The following is a 17,222-nucleotide window of genomic DNA, read 5'->3' as shown; positions in this document are numbered from 1 at the left end:
TCTGTCAGCCACTGTTCTAAGCTTTAACTACATTAATGAACTAATTCAATCTTTATAACAACACTGTGAGGTACATTCTATTATTTTAATTGCCCAGGTGAGGAAACCAATGCACAGAAAGGTTAAGTAAATCGTGCGAAGAAATGTACGCAGGGGTTCTGGGCAAATGGAATCTTGCAGCAAGCTGAAGTCTCACCCACTTACTACTGCACTTTCTTCTGTCATGGGATACGAAGTAGCTCAGTGTCTATGAAAATTAACCCTTGTTGGAAAATTTCCCTAGTTAATACTTTACCGAAAAGCTTGACTTTTAATTCTTCACAACTTAAAAACTGACCTTTTCTTATTTTAAAAAATTATCCAGTGCACATCACAAAAAGGAAATCTTAATTTTACAGAAGTCGGAGGCAATAAGTACTTTAAGCTGAACACGCGCTCACATTCACCCACTACTTCAGCTTATTATATTTATCCCAGATATTTGGCTATGCTTACCAGATTCCTTCTGACTTTCAAATCACAAGACCCTCACTCAAGCAAGGCATTTCTTCCTTTACTCTCCAGTTCGGTTGACCGGCACATTAACAATGGCAAAAGCTGTGGGTTCACTCCACTACAAACCCATTTGCTTTGTTTGCTTCATGTCTACAAACTCACAGCCTGGATGGCATATTTTGGATCACAAGAGGAACCAGGTGGGAGTGTGCAAGAAAACTAGCATATATAACACGTGCTGGAAAAACAAGTCCACATATAACACAGGGGCAGAAACATGAACTTCATTCATAAAGAAAAGCTTCCTGATCACTGGCAAATCACTTCTACCTTTCTGAAGCACTTCTCAGTCTCAGATCTTTAGCCAGAATCGAACCTAAAGTCCCTCCTTCAAAAAACAAAACAGGTGTAAGATAAAATTAAGAAACGAAGGTTTTCAGTTTTTGCACAAACTTGCTTGACTGATCTAAACTGAGTTTTTATTCCTAACACCAATTCCATTGTCAATAAAAAGCACTTGTAGTGGTTTTAGAAAGTGTCACAAAAATCTCTAACAGTGCAACATAGCAAACCATCAGAAAAACCTTACTGCAATTCCATAGGTATATCCTAGATTCTTTAAAAATTACTATTAATTTTCATGAAACTAAAAGCTGCTCCATCTCCAAATAATATGAAGTTATTTAAAACAGGCTTTTTCAAATTAAAAGAAACCAACCAATATCAGTCTAGATCATATTTTTAAATAACCCATTTAAGGTAGAAGTCTTACCAGCTTCTACACTATCAAAATGAAAAAGCAAAACTATATCCCTTAATTGTTATTTAAGAAAGAAACCCACTTGGGATCATCCATCTTTGAGTTTTCCTGCCCACAGGTGCAAAGAACTTTTCCAATGAATTAATGCTACAAAGCACATGGGTTCCAACAGTCACAGGTAACTATGACAACAAAACCACAGTTATTTATGATATCACAAAAACTAGATGATGTAATTTTTTAAAACTGAGGTGAAATTCACATCACATAAAATTAACCATTTTAAAAGATACAATTCAGTGGCATTTAGTACATTCACAATGTTGTGTAACTGTCACCTCTACCTAGTTCCAAACCATTTCAGTCACCCCATACTGAAATCTTGACCTCATTAAAGCAGTCACTACCATTTCCCTGCTCTAGCCCCTGGCAACCACTAATATGTTTTATTGTCTCTATCGATTTACCGTTTTGGATATTTCATGTAAATGCAGTCATACAATATGTGACCTTTTGTGTCAACCTTCTTTTACTTGGCATGATGTTCTGAAGTTCTTCTACGTTGTAGCATGTATCAATACTTCATTCCTTTTTTTTTTTTTTTTTTTTACTTCTTTCCTTTTGATGGCTGAAAAATCTTCCATTGTATGGATACATCACATTTTGTCCATCCACTCATCCACTGATGGACATTTGGGTGTTTTCCACCTTTCGGCAACTGTGAATAGTGCTGCGATGAACAGCGGTGTGTAAGTATTTGTTTGAATACCTGTCTTCAATTATTTTGGGTATAGACATAGAATTGCTGCAACATATGGTAATTCAATATTCAAGTTTTTGAGGAATTGCCAAACTATTTTCCAGTGACTACGGCATTTTACATTCTCACCAACAAAGCAAGAGGGTTCCAATTTTTCTACATCCTCACCAACACTTTTTATTTTCTGTTTGTTTGAGTGTTTTAAACTTATAGCCATCCCATAATTGGCTACCATTGGGCGTGAGATGGTATTGCAGAGCATTTGTGATTTGCATTTCCTTACGACCAATGATGCTGAGCATATTTTCATGTTTGTTGCCCATTTGTATACGCATATCGCCTTTAGAGAAATGTCCAATCAAGTCTTTGCCTATATTTTAATTGGGTTGTTTGCCTTCTGTCTTTGAGTTGTAAGAGTTTTTTTAAAAAAATATATTATGAAAACTGGGCCCTTATCAGATTTGAAAATCATTTTCTCCCATTCTGTAGACTGCCTTTCCACTTTTTTAATAGTGTCCGTTGCTGCACAAAAATTTTAAACTTTGATGAAGTCCAACTGATCTATTTTTATTGCTGTTGTTGCTTGTGCCTTTGAGGTCATTTCTAAGAATCCATTACCAAGTCCAAGGTCATGAATATTTAGGCTTATGTTTTCTTCTAAGAGTTTTGGGTTTTACAATTGATCCATTTTGAGTTAATTTTAGTATATGGTGTGAGATTGGCATCTAACTTGACCCTTTTGTATGTGGATATCTAGTTGTCCCAGTACCATTTGTTAAAGAAATTGTCCTTTCAGCCATTGAATGGTCGTGGCATCCTTGTCAAAAATCAATTGCTTAGATGTGTGGGTTTATTTCTAGACTCTCAATTCCATTCCATTAATCTATATGTCTATTTTATGCCAGTACCACACTACTTTGATTATTGTAGCTTTTTAAAATTGGGAAGCATGAGTCCTCCAGCATTATTTTTCAAGACTGTTTTTACTATTCAAAGTTCCTTGCAATTCCATATGGATTTTAGGATCAACTTTTCCATTTCTGCAAAAGAGGCTGCCAGGATTTTGGTAGCGATTACAGTGAATCTGTAGATTGCTTTGGGTAATATTGCCATCTTTATAATATCAAGTCTTCCAAACCATGAACATGGGATAGCTTTCCATTCCATGGTGTAATTTTAAGTTACCTTAAAATGTGCTTGATAAAGTCATGCAATAACTTCTTTTAGTTGTGTATATCTCTGTGGTCATCTACAAACACCCAGGCGTAATTCACAAATATGAAGTTTACACTTGCCATGGAGAGTCCAATATTTATATTCCAGAGTGTCAATTATTCAGGGTCTTACTCTTTGCTTTTATCTATGGAAAAGGTCAGAACTCAAGGATTTTTATCACCTTCAGTTCCTAGTAAAGGAACTGATACTCATGAGCCTTGTATGTTCACTGAAAAGAGTAACTTGTTGAACAGACTTCATAGAATGGTATCGTGAATTCTCTTTCACATAGTTCAAATTCCCCAAAATTGATAGGAAACTCTAGCTACTTTCCCAAAGACTGTGCTCAAACACACTTCTTAGTGTTAGCTTGAAGTGTCAACTATAATTGGGAGGGAAGGGAAGAAGACTTTTAAAGTATTTTTTTCTATACACTTTTTTGCTATTCTATGAGAGAACAATTGTTTGAAGTTATAAATGTAACTTGGCTGGACACAATCTGTTCTTTGCTCTCACATCAAAATTAGAACTGAAGACAACATAAGTAACCCAGGAAAAATAACTGTGGCTTTTTCTAAGACTAGCAATTTCAAGGAAATTATATATTCCCCCAAACTAAAAGTCATTTTGAGACCAGGAGATTATTAGTCTGAGGGGCTGTGATTGCTTCAGTCCCCATGTTCGGTGGAAACTTTCCAAAGCTCCAGCTCAGACCTCCTCCCAACCTATGTGTCACGTGAGACTTTCGGTGCAAGGTGATCCAGCAACATCAAAAAGCGTTTTAAGAATCAAACTGCTTATAAATAACTTCAATCAGAAATTACTATCTGGTGTTGAAATAAACAACTAACAGTCAAAATCCCGGGAAAAAGAAATCCAATTCCGTGTATTTTTATCATCTATAATGAAACCAAAGACAATAAAAATATCTTCTGGCAGGTGCTCAGGGTCATTGCCTTGGCAGGAACGTTCGCTAATGCAAAGTTAGAAGGTCTGTATTTGTTTTGTTTTTTAACCACAAAGTCTGTTGAAGGGGGCAAGGAAAAGGGACAAGGATAAAAACAGAGCTGGGCAAGAAGGGGCCAGAAGATAAGCAGGTAAGACCCCGGTGCAGTAAGGCAGCCGCCAACAGCAGCCCCGGGAAGAAACAGTCCAGTGGACTGCTTGCGGGCTGAGCCCTCCGCCGAGCATCAGAGCACCTTCTAGGACAGCTGTCAGCAAAGCTGGTCCGTGTGACGTGTGTGGTAGACGCTCTCGTGGCATGAGTTTTGCCATGAATTCTTCCAGAACTGGAAAGCCCTTATAACATGGCAGGTGGAGAGGGCGCCCTCTTCTATAACCCTGCCAGCGCCCGATGAGGGCCCTGTCTTCAGCGTCCACACTGTTTCCCATTGGCTAAGAGTGTTTTCAGCAAGCTAACTGAAGAAGTGGACCTCTCCCTCCACACTTCCTCAGCTCTGTTTGCATGCAGTCACCGTGAACTCTGTGTCAAGATTCAGGGGACAGGTGGGGTAAAGGGGCAGTGCCCGAGGAAATGGGATAAAGGCCTCTTCTCCTTGGCTGGTGGTGGCAAGGGGGAAATGCAGTCTGCAAGGAATGAGGTGGCGGTGGGGGGGAAGGGTGCTGTGCTCTATTCCGTCAGAGAGAGAGAGAGAGAGAGAGAGAGAGAGAGAGAGAGACATCCTCGACTTCCCAAACCCAGAATTCACAATTTCTGCTCTTGGGGAATACACGGAATACCTGAGGGCAGGCTAGCCACTGGGGTCTAGGGGGCGTCCTTTTCCAGTTATCAAAGCCTGTGCTCCAAGAGGCTGTGGGTTTTTATGTAGCCTGTATTGGAAGAGGAGCAGGGGCCGCAGAGCATGCTTCAGGTCATCCTGGCAGTCCTTACCCCAGAAGCTCTAGCAGCAGGAGCCCCGATGGGCACTGCAGGGCCAGCTGGGTGAGGAAGCACCCCCACCCCACTCCCAGTGTAGGCAGCACTCAGCATTCTGAGTCTCCTCAAACACCTGCTGGGATTTGGTTCCAGTATTAACATTAGTAGCTCTCTTGCCCTGACTGGGCACCCGTAGCTCTTTCACTGCTTAGTTTTTCTTTCTTTTGTTTCTTTCTGTAAAAAGAGCTTCCTGTTCATTTGTAGGCCTGCCACTCTGCATCCAGGAGCTAAACTCCTGCGGCATCTGTCCTGGACTTGGCGGGGCCCACTTTAGTTTTGTTCTCTGCTCTCTTTGTGGTGGTCTTAGTTGTAAGCTCCTGGAAACAGGCCCTTAAATGTCGGCAAATGCCTGATTTGCAAGCACTGCTAGACAGGAAAAGAGGAGCAGGGTGGCATGCTGGGGGCGGTTTATGACCCAGCTCCAAACTAACCATCCCTGATTCTGAAATAGTCCAAACCTGGACACATCCTACACGTTTATCAGCATGAGAATGGATAAAGAAATGGTGGTTCATACAATGGAATACTACTGGGCAATTAAAAAGAAAGAATACGTTTCTGATACACACAATATGGATGAATCTCAAAATCACGTTGAGCAAAAGAAGCTGGACATGAAAGAACATATTATATGATTCTGTTTATATGAAGTTCTAGAAAAAAAATTAATCTATGGTGGTAAAACTCAGAACAGAGATTACCTTTGGGTGATAAAGACTGACAGGAAGGGAGCATAAGGGAACTTTTCTGGAGTCAAAACTATTCTATATATTGATTGGTGTAGTACTTACATGGGTATAAAAATTTGTTAAAACTTACTGAACTATACATTTAAAATCTGTACATTTTGCTGCATGTAAATTATATCTCAATTTTTAGAAATAAAGAAGTTCAGAAGTCTTTATAAGAAAGGGCAAAAAGGCAATTATCCATCATGTTGCACCTATGTGCCTAATATTTTGAGAAAGGCAAAATATTTGAAGAAATCAAATACACTTCTTTAGACAAAACAAAGATAAATCTCTTTAAAGCACTATAGAAATTTATATTAATGTATTCATTTCATTCTTAAGACTGAATTACATAAAGAATTCCTTAAAATTTCTCTTACTCTAACATCCAAGTTAAATATTTTAAGTATGTTTTAAGAGTAGAAAGTATAGTATAGAGGATGGAAAAAGTAATTTGACATTTTTTAATGTATGAAAAAAATTCCCATAATTTTAAGAGCAATACACATTCACTATAGGAAAACTGGAAAATACATAAGAGTAGATAAGATTATAAGGGGAGAAAAGTCACATAATCCAAATAATAAGCATAAAGAAGAAAATCAAAAGACATCTGAAAAATATCCACCACTCAGAGATAAGCACTGTTAACATTTTGATACACACAGACATGCCCGCACACACAAGTTTAACAAATTGGGATCATAGTGTATGTATTGTTATTTTTTTCTCACTTAAATATATGAAACAAACATTTTCCATGTCACTCAGCTTTCTTCACATTTTTAAATAACTAGTGAGGTTAAATACGTTCATGAAATTATTGGCCATTTTTATTCTCTGTGAGACAGCATGGCAATTAAAATATATTGATTTTCCCCCCTGATCATAATATACTTATTGCAGAAATGTGGAAAATACAGAAGAATATAAGACTATAGGGGGAAAAACTCACATAAATCCAGTTGATAAAAACAATCACTACTGTTAATTTTTACTTTTCTTTGCACATGCATTTTTCTTATAGAATTGATATTCTGTTTAAATGTTTTAGAATATGTCTTTTTTTCACTTAGCATCATTAAAAACTACATGAGCATTTCCCCTCTGTCATTAAAAGCCTCTCTCTAAACATTGATTTTTGTTAGCTTCATTTTGTTTGTAGAATTTTGTTAGCTACATAGATGCACCATAATTTAATAGCTGCTTAGTGTCAGTCACTTGAACATGTTCATTTTGTTTTTGTTTTTAGTTCCTTTATAATGTGGAAATAAACATCTCTGAGTATAAATTACTGTCTTAACCTAAGATTATTTCCATGGGATAGACTGCCAGTATTTGAATCCCCAGATCAAAAAGTATGAATATTTTTAAGGCCCATACTGCCAAACTGCACTGAGAGTTATATCGATTTGCAATCCCCAAGCAGTATGTAAGAATGTCTGAGCTTCTACATCCTCACCAGCATTAAATTCTCTTTCTCTGTCTCTCACATACACACACTCCCCACCCCTCATAAGTTTCCCACCACATCTCCCACTACAACTCTCCACAAAACACACGCTTTGCTAATTTGATATGTGAAAATGGTATCTTACAACTTTAAATGCATTTTCTGTTAATGGAATAAGTAGTTTTTCATTTGGTTAAACCACTTATATTAGTAGTTCCTCTTCTATGAACAGTCTTCTAAATTCCTTGGCTATCTGGCACTTTTCAGAGGTAACCAAAAAGTGTTTGGGGAACTTCTGGTTCATGACAAATGACGGATCATTTGAATGTGCTTCTCCCCTTCCTTAAAATGACAAATATAAAAGACTATTCAATTTTTTATTATAACAGTAAGAACATATATTATAAAAATATAAAAATAAGAATAAATCCATAGTAGCACAGGATAAACAGGAAAGATGCCATCAGAAGAATACTGAGGAATTCTTGGCAAAAAAAAAAAAAAAGCCATCAGAACTGAACGACGGCGGTGCTGACCACCTAGAACCTTCAACTTGAACCAGCAAAAACAGAGATTCCTAAAAATGTGAGTGTTCCCAAGAGAACCCTGGGTGGAAACATACCCAAACTCGGCAACAGTGAAAGCTGGATATGGAAGTGGAAGTTGTCCAGGGATTGTCAGGAGGATAATTAAAGGTCTGGGTGACAGCTGCCTCCTTCAGTGTTCTGAGAAAGGCGAAAGTGTAAGAATAGCTGTCTATAAGAAAGTGGGGGGTTGGCAGTAGGGACCACCCACATGAGTGGCAGCACTAGTGGATGGAGAAACAGCACCTCAAAGCACAAGGCACACACCCTCCCAGCACCCTGGAGGGACAGCCTGGCAACTCAGTAGAGCAGGAGCAGGGCTCCTGTACTCTTCAACTTACTCCTGGAAAAACAATTCCTACTTGTGCTCAGGAAACCTGCTACAGTTACCGCTCTCATCACATAACCAAGATTCTCAACTCAGGTTGCATATCAGAATCATCTGGGGAGCTTGTAAAAAATATCCACTGACATACAAATGGCCAACAGGTACATGAGAAGATGCTCAACATCACTAATCATCGGGCAAATGCAAATCAAAACCACAACGAGGTATCGCCTCAAACCTGTTACCGTCTTTCCCTGAAAATAAGACCTGGCTGGACCATCAGCTCTAATGCGTCTTTTGGAGCAAAAATTAATATGCGACCCAGTCTTATGTTATATTATGCATGATATTATCAAAAAGAAATAACAAGGACTGGTGAGGATGTGGAGAACCCTTGTGCACTGCTGGGTGGGAAGGGAAACCAGTGCAGTCACCATGGAAAACAATATAGAGGTTCTTCAAAACATTTTTAAAAATTCCACTTCTGGATATTTATACAAAAAGAAAAGAAAAGAAAAGAAAAGACTAACTCAAAAAGATATACCAGGTCAGACAATTAAGTTTGCAAACTCATCCTAGAAAAAGTGCTACATACCTCATTGCTGAATATCACTAGGGTCACCTTCGAAGTACTCCCCTTGGGAAGCTATGCACCGATGCCAGAGTCTAGTCCACCCTGCAAAGCAATTTTGGAACTCTTTCTTTGGAATGGCCATCAGAGCTGTCATCATATTACCCTTGATGTCCTGAATGTCATCAAAATGACTTCCTTTCAATATTTCCTTTCTCTTTGGGTAAAGAAAGAAGTCATTGGGGGCCAGATCAGGTGAGTAGGGAGGGTGTTCCAATACAGTTATTTGTTTACTGGCTAAAAACTCCCTCACAGACAGTGCCGTGTGAGCTGGTGCATTGTCGTGATGCAAGAGCAGTGAATTGTTGGCAAAAAGTTCAGGTAGCCTAACTTTTTCACGCAGCCTTTTCAGCACTTCCAAATAGTAAACTTGGTTAACTGTTTGTCCAGTTGGTACAAATTCATAATGAATAATCCCTCTGATATCAAAAAAGTTTAGCAACATCGTTGCAACAAGTTCGCGAACTTAATTGTCACACCTTGTAGACACCCCCATATTTATTGCATCATTACTTACAATAACCAAGATATGGAAACAACCTAAGTGTCCATTGATGGCTGAAGAATAAAGAAAATGTGGTGTGTGTGTGTGTGTGTGTGTGTGTGTGTGTGTAAAGTAACGTTACTCAGCCATAAAAAAGAATGAAATCTTGCCATTTGTGACAATGCGGATGGACCTTGAAGGCATTATGCTAAGTGAAATAAGTCAGAGAAAGACAAACACTGTATGATCTGACTTACCTGTGGAATCTAAAAAGAAACAAACAAACAAGAAGCTCATAGATACAGAGAACAGACTGACAGGTTGCCAGAGTTGGAGGAGAGGGGTGAAATGGCTGAAGGGGGTCAAAAGGTACATACTTCCAGTTAAAAAATAAACAAGTCACAGAGATGTAATGTTTAGCAAGGTGACTATAGTTAATAGTACTATATTGCATATTTGAAAGTTGCTAAGAGATTACATCTTAAAAGTCTTCATCACAAGAAAGAAACAACTTGAATGACCAGATGGCTCAGTTGGTTGGAGCACGTCCTCTCAACCACAAGGTTGCTGGTTCGACTCCTGCAGGGGATGGTGGGCTGCATCCCCTGCAACTAACAATGGCAACTGGACCTGGAGCTGAGCTGCGCCCTCCACAACTAAGACTGAAAGGACAACAACTTGAAGCTGAACGGCACCCTCCAGAACTAAGACTGAAAGGACAACAACTTGACTTGGAAAAATCCTGGAAGCACACACTGTTCCCCAATAAAGTCCTGTTCCCTTTCCCCAATAAAATCTTAAAAAAAAAAAAAAAAAAACTTTATAACTGCATGGTGACTTACTATGGTGATAATTTTGCAATAGATACAAATATCAAATCATTATATTGTACACCTGAAACTAACTGTTCTATATGAATTATACCTCAATAAAAATAAATAAAAATAAAACTGCATTGTGGTAAAAACTGAAATTTAAAAACTACCAATTGCATGGGCCCCACCCCAATCCACTGAATCAGCATTTATAGAGGGATGGGAAATTAGTATTTATATGCTTTCCAGATATTTTAATACACACTTAGGATTGAAAACCACTGATTGGGATCATCATTTATAAATGTGAACAGAAAACCAACTAAGAAAACAGTAGATTTAAAAGTGACACCAAAACCTGGTCAAGATGGCAGAGTAGGTAAATGCTGTGCTTACCTCCTCTCAGGACCATATCAAAATTACAACTAAACTACAGAAAACCATTATTCAGAATTGCCTGAAACCTAGTTGAACAGAAGTCCTACAACTAAAGACATACAGAAGAAGCCACTTTGAGACTGGTAGAAGGGGGAGAGATGCAAAACGGGCTGGTCCCACACCCACGTGTGACCATTAAAAATCTGGAGGGTTATCTTGGCTGCTGAGTCCCCACCCCCACCTCCAGAGGAGCAAGGAGTCCTAGCCCCACACTAGGCTCCCCAGCTCAGGGTTTCAGTGCCAGGGAGAGAAGTCCCCATAAATTTTGGTTGCAAAAACAAGTGGAGATTGGGGCTGAGTGAGACTAGGGTGGCTGCAATCACAGGCACTCCTCTTAAAGGGCCCATGCATGGCCTTACTCTCAGAGGGTGTCATTCACTCTGATCTCCAGTGCTGGGGCAGCAGCTCAAAAGGCATCAGGGACATATGAGGAGGAACTGAATTATCTGGCTTCAGGTTGAGGGATGGAGGGGTAGTTTTCTCCCAGATGGAGGAGCTGATGGAAGCCACTGTTTCTTTGTTGAGCTCTCCCCCATCCTGGCATGTGAACGCAGGCAGCTGCCATACCTGAGTCTCCATCAACCTGTCCAACACCATTCATTCGCCCTGGTTCCCTGAGACCCGACCCCACCCCACTCAACTTTCAGACCCACTCAAGCCGCATCCAGTGGCTTATCTGTATAAACAACCTGCCTCAGTGCATGCTGCGGACTGTCCTAAAATCTTTCAAAGGTTCACAAAACCCAAACAAGCACATCTGACTTCAGTGTGTCCCATACCTCTGGCTGAGCAGCCCTAAGCCCAGCACTAGCAAGAGCCAGCCTCAATTTGTGGCTTGGCCTCTAAAGGCACCTCCAAGCCCACTGTGGGTTGTGGCCATCTCTGGATTGCTTTGTGGCTCATGCCAGGTGGCCCTGGGCAGGGCACACGCTGGGGCTAAACTTGGCCTGTGGTGGACCTTCTCCAAGAAGGCCCCAGGGCTGGTATGCCCAGTGGCCAGTTTCAGACTCAGCTGGAGCATTACCCAGACACCTCTGGGGACGACACACTCAAAGAGCACATGGGGCAGGCACCAGAGCCCTGCTAAAGCGAATCCTGCTCTGTAGGGTCAGCCCCTGCACTACAACTCCTTCACTGTAGTCATGGCCAGTCCTCACAAACAATCAGCCCAAGGACCAATCCCTCTCATTGATGTGCAAACAGCAACTAAGGCTCAACTACAACAGAAGGGCACACACAACCCACACAAGGGACACACATGGAGCACCCAGCTCAGATGACCAGGAAGACTGTGCCACTGGGCCCCACAGGACACCTACTACATAAGGCCACTGTTCTAAGACCAGGAGACATAGCAGCCCTACCTAGTACATAGGAACAAACACAGGAATACAGCCAAAATGGGGAGACAAAGAAACATGTCCCAAATGAAAGAATAGAACAAAGCTCCATTAAAAAAACTAAACAAAATGGAGACAAGCAATCTACCAGATGCACAGTTCAAAACTTTGGTTATAAGGATGCTCAATGAACTCAGGGAGAACTTCAATAAAGAGACAAGAAAAATTAAAATATAGATAGAAAACAAAAAAGAATCCATCAGAAATAAAGAATACAATAACTGAAATGAAGAATACATTAGAGGGAAATGAGATCTAATTAGATTAGATAAAGCAGAGGTTTAAATCAGCAATTTGGAAGATAATGTAGCAGAAAACACCCAAACAGAATAGCAAAAAATAAAAAATAATAATCTGAAAAAATGAGAATAGTTTAAGGGGCCTCTGGGACAACATTCACATCATTGGGGTACCAGAAGGAGAGAGAGAGCAAGGAATTGAAAACCTTTTTGAAGAAATGACAGAAAACTTCCTTAATCTGTCAACAGAAATAAATATATAAGCCCAGGAAGCACAGAGAGTCCTAAACAAGATGAACCCAAAGAGGCCCACACCAAGATACATCATAATTAAAATGCCAAAGGTTGATGACAAAGAAAGAATCTTAAAAACAGCAAGAGAATAACAGTTACATACAAGGGAGCTCCTATAAGACTATCAGATGATTTTTCAACAAGACTATCAGATGATTTCTCAACAGAAACTTTGCAGGCCAGAGGGGATTGGCACAAAATATCCAAAGTAATGAAAAGCAAGGACCTACAACCAAGATTACCTAGAAAAGCTATCATTTAGAATCAAAGGACAGATAAAGAGCTTCCCAAACAGAAAAAACTATCGGAGTTCATCAACATCAAACCCAAATTACAAGGAATCTCAGAGGCACTTAAAATGGGGGGAAAAATAAAAAATATGAATAAAATGGCAATAACTACTATATATTGTCTATCAACAATTACTTTTAATGTAAACGGATTAAATGCTCCAATCAAAAGATAGAGTGACTGAATGGAAAAGAAAATAAGACCCTTACATATACCGTCTACAAGAGACTCACTTCAGATTGAAAGACACATACAGACTGAAAGTAAAGGGATGGAAAAAGATATTTTATGAAAATGAAAAAAAAAAAACACAAAAATCTGGGGTAGCAATACTTATACCACACAAAATAGACTTTAAAACAAAGGCTATAACAAGAGACAAAGAAGGACCCAGTAATCCCACTTCAGGGTATTTATCCAAAGAAACCCAAAACTCTACTTCAAGGGGACATGTGCATCCGTATGGTCATTGCAGCATTGTTTACAATGGCCAAGATGTGGAGGCAGCCTGGGTGTCTGTCGATGGATGAATGGATAAAGAAGAGGTGGTACATATATGCAATGGGATATTGCTCAAACTAGTCAGGGAGATCACTTCTTAAATTATATAAATGTCTAACCACTATGCTATACATCTGAAATTAATATAAAATAATATTGAATGTCGATTATAATTTAAAAATTTTTAGAAAGGAATAAGAGGTTCAGATTTCTAAGTAAAAAACAAATAAGTCATGAGGATGTAATGTACAGCATGGGGAATATAGTCAAAAATATTGTGATCGTGCGGGACAGTTGCTAGATTTATCATGGTGATCACTTCTTTAGGTATATAAATGTTGAGCTAGTGTGTACACAATAATATAATAAAATAATATTGTATGTTAGCTATATTTTAATAAAAATCTTTTAAAAAGTGACACCAAATTGAATAGAGGAGCTAAGCCCAGAGGCACAGGGTTAACAAAGGAAACAAAATAATTTTAGTATTCTCTGAAAGACTTTGAAGATACCATTTCAAAGATTATGAAACACTAAGGGTGAGGAAAAACAATACTAAAAGTTACTCCTGGGGAATAAAGAAGCAAAACTGCAAACAAAATTATTTTTTGAATCTCTCAACAGAGGTCTGAAAAGCAAAAGGAGCATTACAAAAGGTACAAGTAGAGATCTGAAAGATTGAACTGATAAATTTTCCCAAACCAAGAGACAGGAAATATGAGGGGAGAAAGGATATAGGTCTAATTTTTTAAAAAAGAGGTAGGGTGGAGGAAAAGAAATTACCAAAGAAACAAAAGGACCAAATTTCTCTGAGTTGAAAAGGGACCTGTACTAGGTTGAAGGGTCTGCCAATGGTTTATAATATTAAAAAAAAACACACCTAAATACAACTTGGCAAATTTTTTAAATTGCAGAAAATAAAGAGACTCTTGCCATCTAAGATGGGGAAGATAGCAGGAGCACTAACCATAGCAAAAGGAAAACTGGATTTGCACCACACACCTTATCTACACCACCAGATGCTGAAACACAAATGAAGCAATTTCTACAAAGTTTTGAAGGAAAAATAATTTTAGACTTAGAATCCCATACCCCTCCTCCCAATACTATCATTTAAGTACAAAGACAAAAGAAAGATATGTTGGCATACGCAAGGGCTCCATGAAGTTCACCATCCATGCATTTCGGAGCGGTGGGGCGGGGGTGGGGCGAGGAAGACGGGTGTGGAGAAGAGATTCAAAGATGTATTGTAGCAAAATTAAATCTGAATTTCAGAAATTCTTTCTTGGGATATAAGAAGCAGTGTTCATCAAAGAAATAAGTAAAGCTTATAGTTAAATCTGGACAATTATTGATCAAATAGAATGTGAAGTGCAATGCAATTGGTAAGAAGAATTCTTGAAAGAAAACAGGCATAATGTAGACAATTAATCAGAAACTTTGAAAAAAATCTGGGAACGAAGAGTAGGAAAAAGCAGACACAGTTTGACAGTCTTCCTATTTGTGGAGGAAACATCGGTGCTATTTCTATTTTGATGTCTACAGAAAATGTTAGATTCTAAAAGGATAAAAGGATGGCCTCCTCCAGGAACTGGATGGACGGTGCTGAGTGGAGGTGAGAGGGTTCAAGCTGATGTTAGTTAGTCCAGGGTATGTCACACACAGCCTTGCAGACCAAGATGGGGAATGAAAAGGTTTTTTTCTCAAGGACAATTTACATTTATTTGTTGATGACGGACTAAACATACTCCCAACAGAGCAGAGGTTAAAGAGTCTGCCAGGTGAAGCCATTTCTTGCCAAGAGCTGAAGGTGGTCCATGGAGAGTGCTGTGAGTGTCATCTGCAAGCTGAGGCCCTGGCTCTGGGCACACAGCTGGCGGGTGACCTGGTCCTTCTGGCCCGGACGGGGGCCTGGATGGGAACCTGGTCCTTCTGGCCCGGTTGGGGGCCTGGATGGGAACCTGGTCCTTCTGGCCCGGATGGGGGCCTGGATGGGAACCTGGTCCTCCTGGCCCGGACGGGGGCCTGGATGGGAACCTGGTCCTTCTGGCCCAGATGGGGGCCTCGATGGGAACCTGGTCTTCCTGGCCCGGACGGGGGCCTGGATGGGAACCTGGTCCTTCTGGCCTGGATGGGGGCCTCCGAGAAACTACCGGTTCTCATACCTATGCTTGATGTGGTTCCACAGCTTCCCCTGGTTGGTGTGTTCGTAGATCCCGTCGCACCTTGACTGAAGGCATGCTGGAAGAATGGGGCGCCCACGGTGAAGGTAAGGGCAGAGGAGGAACAGCGGGGAGTACAACCTCCCAGTGGTAAATACTGGAGCCGCAGTGTTTCTCCACTGCCCAGACATTTACATTTTAATTCTAAGGGCACTAGGAAGCCATTTAAGAGTTTTAAGCAGGGGAGTAAATCTATATTTGATTTACATTTCCAAAAAGATGACTCTGGTAGAATGCAGGGGAGAAAGGCAAGAGCGGAAACCGAAAGAGAAGGCAGAAGGTTCCTGCACAAGTGCTGGGCAATGGGGACCGGGGCCTGCGCTCGGGTGTGGGCAGCAGAGGCGTGTTTTCTCTGTGTTGGAGGTAGCATCGGCAGGCCTGCCGGCGGAGTGGGTGTGAGGACAGAGTTCTTAACGATGACGTCCAGGTTTCTGACCATAATAACTAAGTCCATGAGGGTACCATTTTACCAAGACAGGGAAGACCGGAGATCAGCAAGTTGTCAAAAAAATACCAACTACCCTTTCTGTGCTTTTGCTCTGGGCTAATTTTTCATTTAAATTCTAAATCCTGAGATTTTCTGTCAACGCCAAGTGCAATCACATAATTTCTCCTCTCAGCACAAACTTGCCTGCATTCACACGCCAATGATTTTCTATACCCTGGAAATGAGATCTCCCCCCACCCACTGCATCTGTCCAGCTATAGTACAGCTTCCCCATGAGCTTCAGCTGCCACTAACTATGCCGTTGAATGACTTCCTATAAAGCAAGGTCGCCCACCTCTGAGAGCAAAGGCACATACACCTCCAGGGAGGTATTCACTGGACATCAATGTAACTATCTACGGTCACTGAGAGTCAAAGACAAACATGAGGAATCACATTCTCCAATCTCCAACCTAGACTCTGCACAGAGCACAGCTTCCCTCAAAGTGAACTGCACACGCAAAGTCATAAAAAATAGAGTAAAGGGTGAGGAGAGAGGTAAAAGGGACAAGCTTTATACATGCGTATATTTTGGCTGTTACAAGTATCTGTGTGTTTGCATATTACTGACATCATTCTATAAAAAGGTTATTACACAAAAACCTCCACATCTCAAATCCTTGTAATAGAAAAGAATTAGTTCTCCCAAAGTAATTGTACTTGCTTCATAATATTACAATTACTGAATAAGGAAGGCTTATTACATAATTACTCTAAAAGAAATACATCTGTTAATCAAATAAATGAATTAATAAACTTTTATTTGGTCCTAACAGTGCCAAGAATCATACCATTCTAGATTCTCTCCTGCTCTCAGACTACTCACTTCCCCTGATGACATCTGTTCCAGTTGCTTCAGGTCCCACCTTATACGCCAACAATCCCCAAAGCAGCTTCTTCTCAACCACAGAGCCAGCTGCCCACTGGATCTCTGTTCTTGGATGGCCCATCGCCTCCCAAGCTCAACATGTCCAAACCAGATTCATCATCTCCCTCAGACCTGATTCATTTCCTTTACTTCATGTTTGACGGCAACTTTACAGCCACTCCTTCGTGAATTTGAAATCTCCCTGAAGGCAGTGACTTTCTGCCCAGTGCTATCATCCCTTCTGCTAGAACAGTAGTAACTTGCACACAATAGACACTTACTAAATACTT

The 17,222-nt window shown here is 40.2% G+C and overlaps 1 protein-coding gene across 3 annotated transcripts in view; it reads right to left on the bottom strand.

The window, feature by feature from the left end:
* ZHX3 (zinc fingers and homeoboxes 3) overlaps positions 1-17,222 on the bottom strand; it is a 137,555-nt gene that overhangs the window by 67,615 nt on the left and 52,718 nt on the right. The gene's annotated exons all lie outside the window — the stretch shown is intronic.

This window comes from Rhinolophus ferrumequinum, chromosome 23 (assembly GCF_004115265.2).
Source record: "Rhinolophus ferrumequinum isolate MPI-CBG mRhiFer1 chromosome 23, mRhiFer1_v1.p, whole genome shotgun sequence".
In the NCBI taxonomy this organism is placed as follows: Eukaryota; Metazoa; Chordata; class Mammalia; order Chiroptera; family Rhinolophidae; genus Rhinolophus; species Rhinolophus ferrumequinum.
This window is presented reverse-complemented; position numbering and strand designations above follow the sequence as displayed.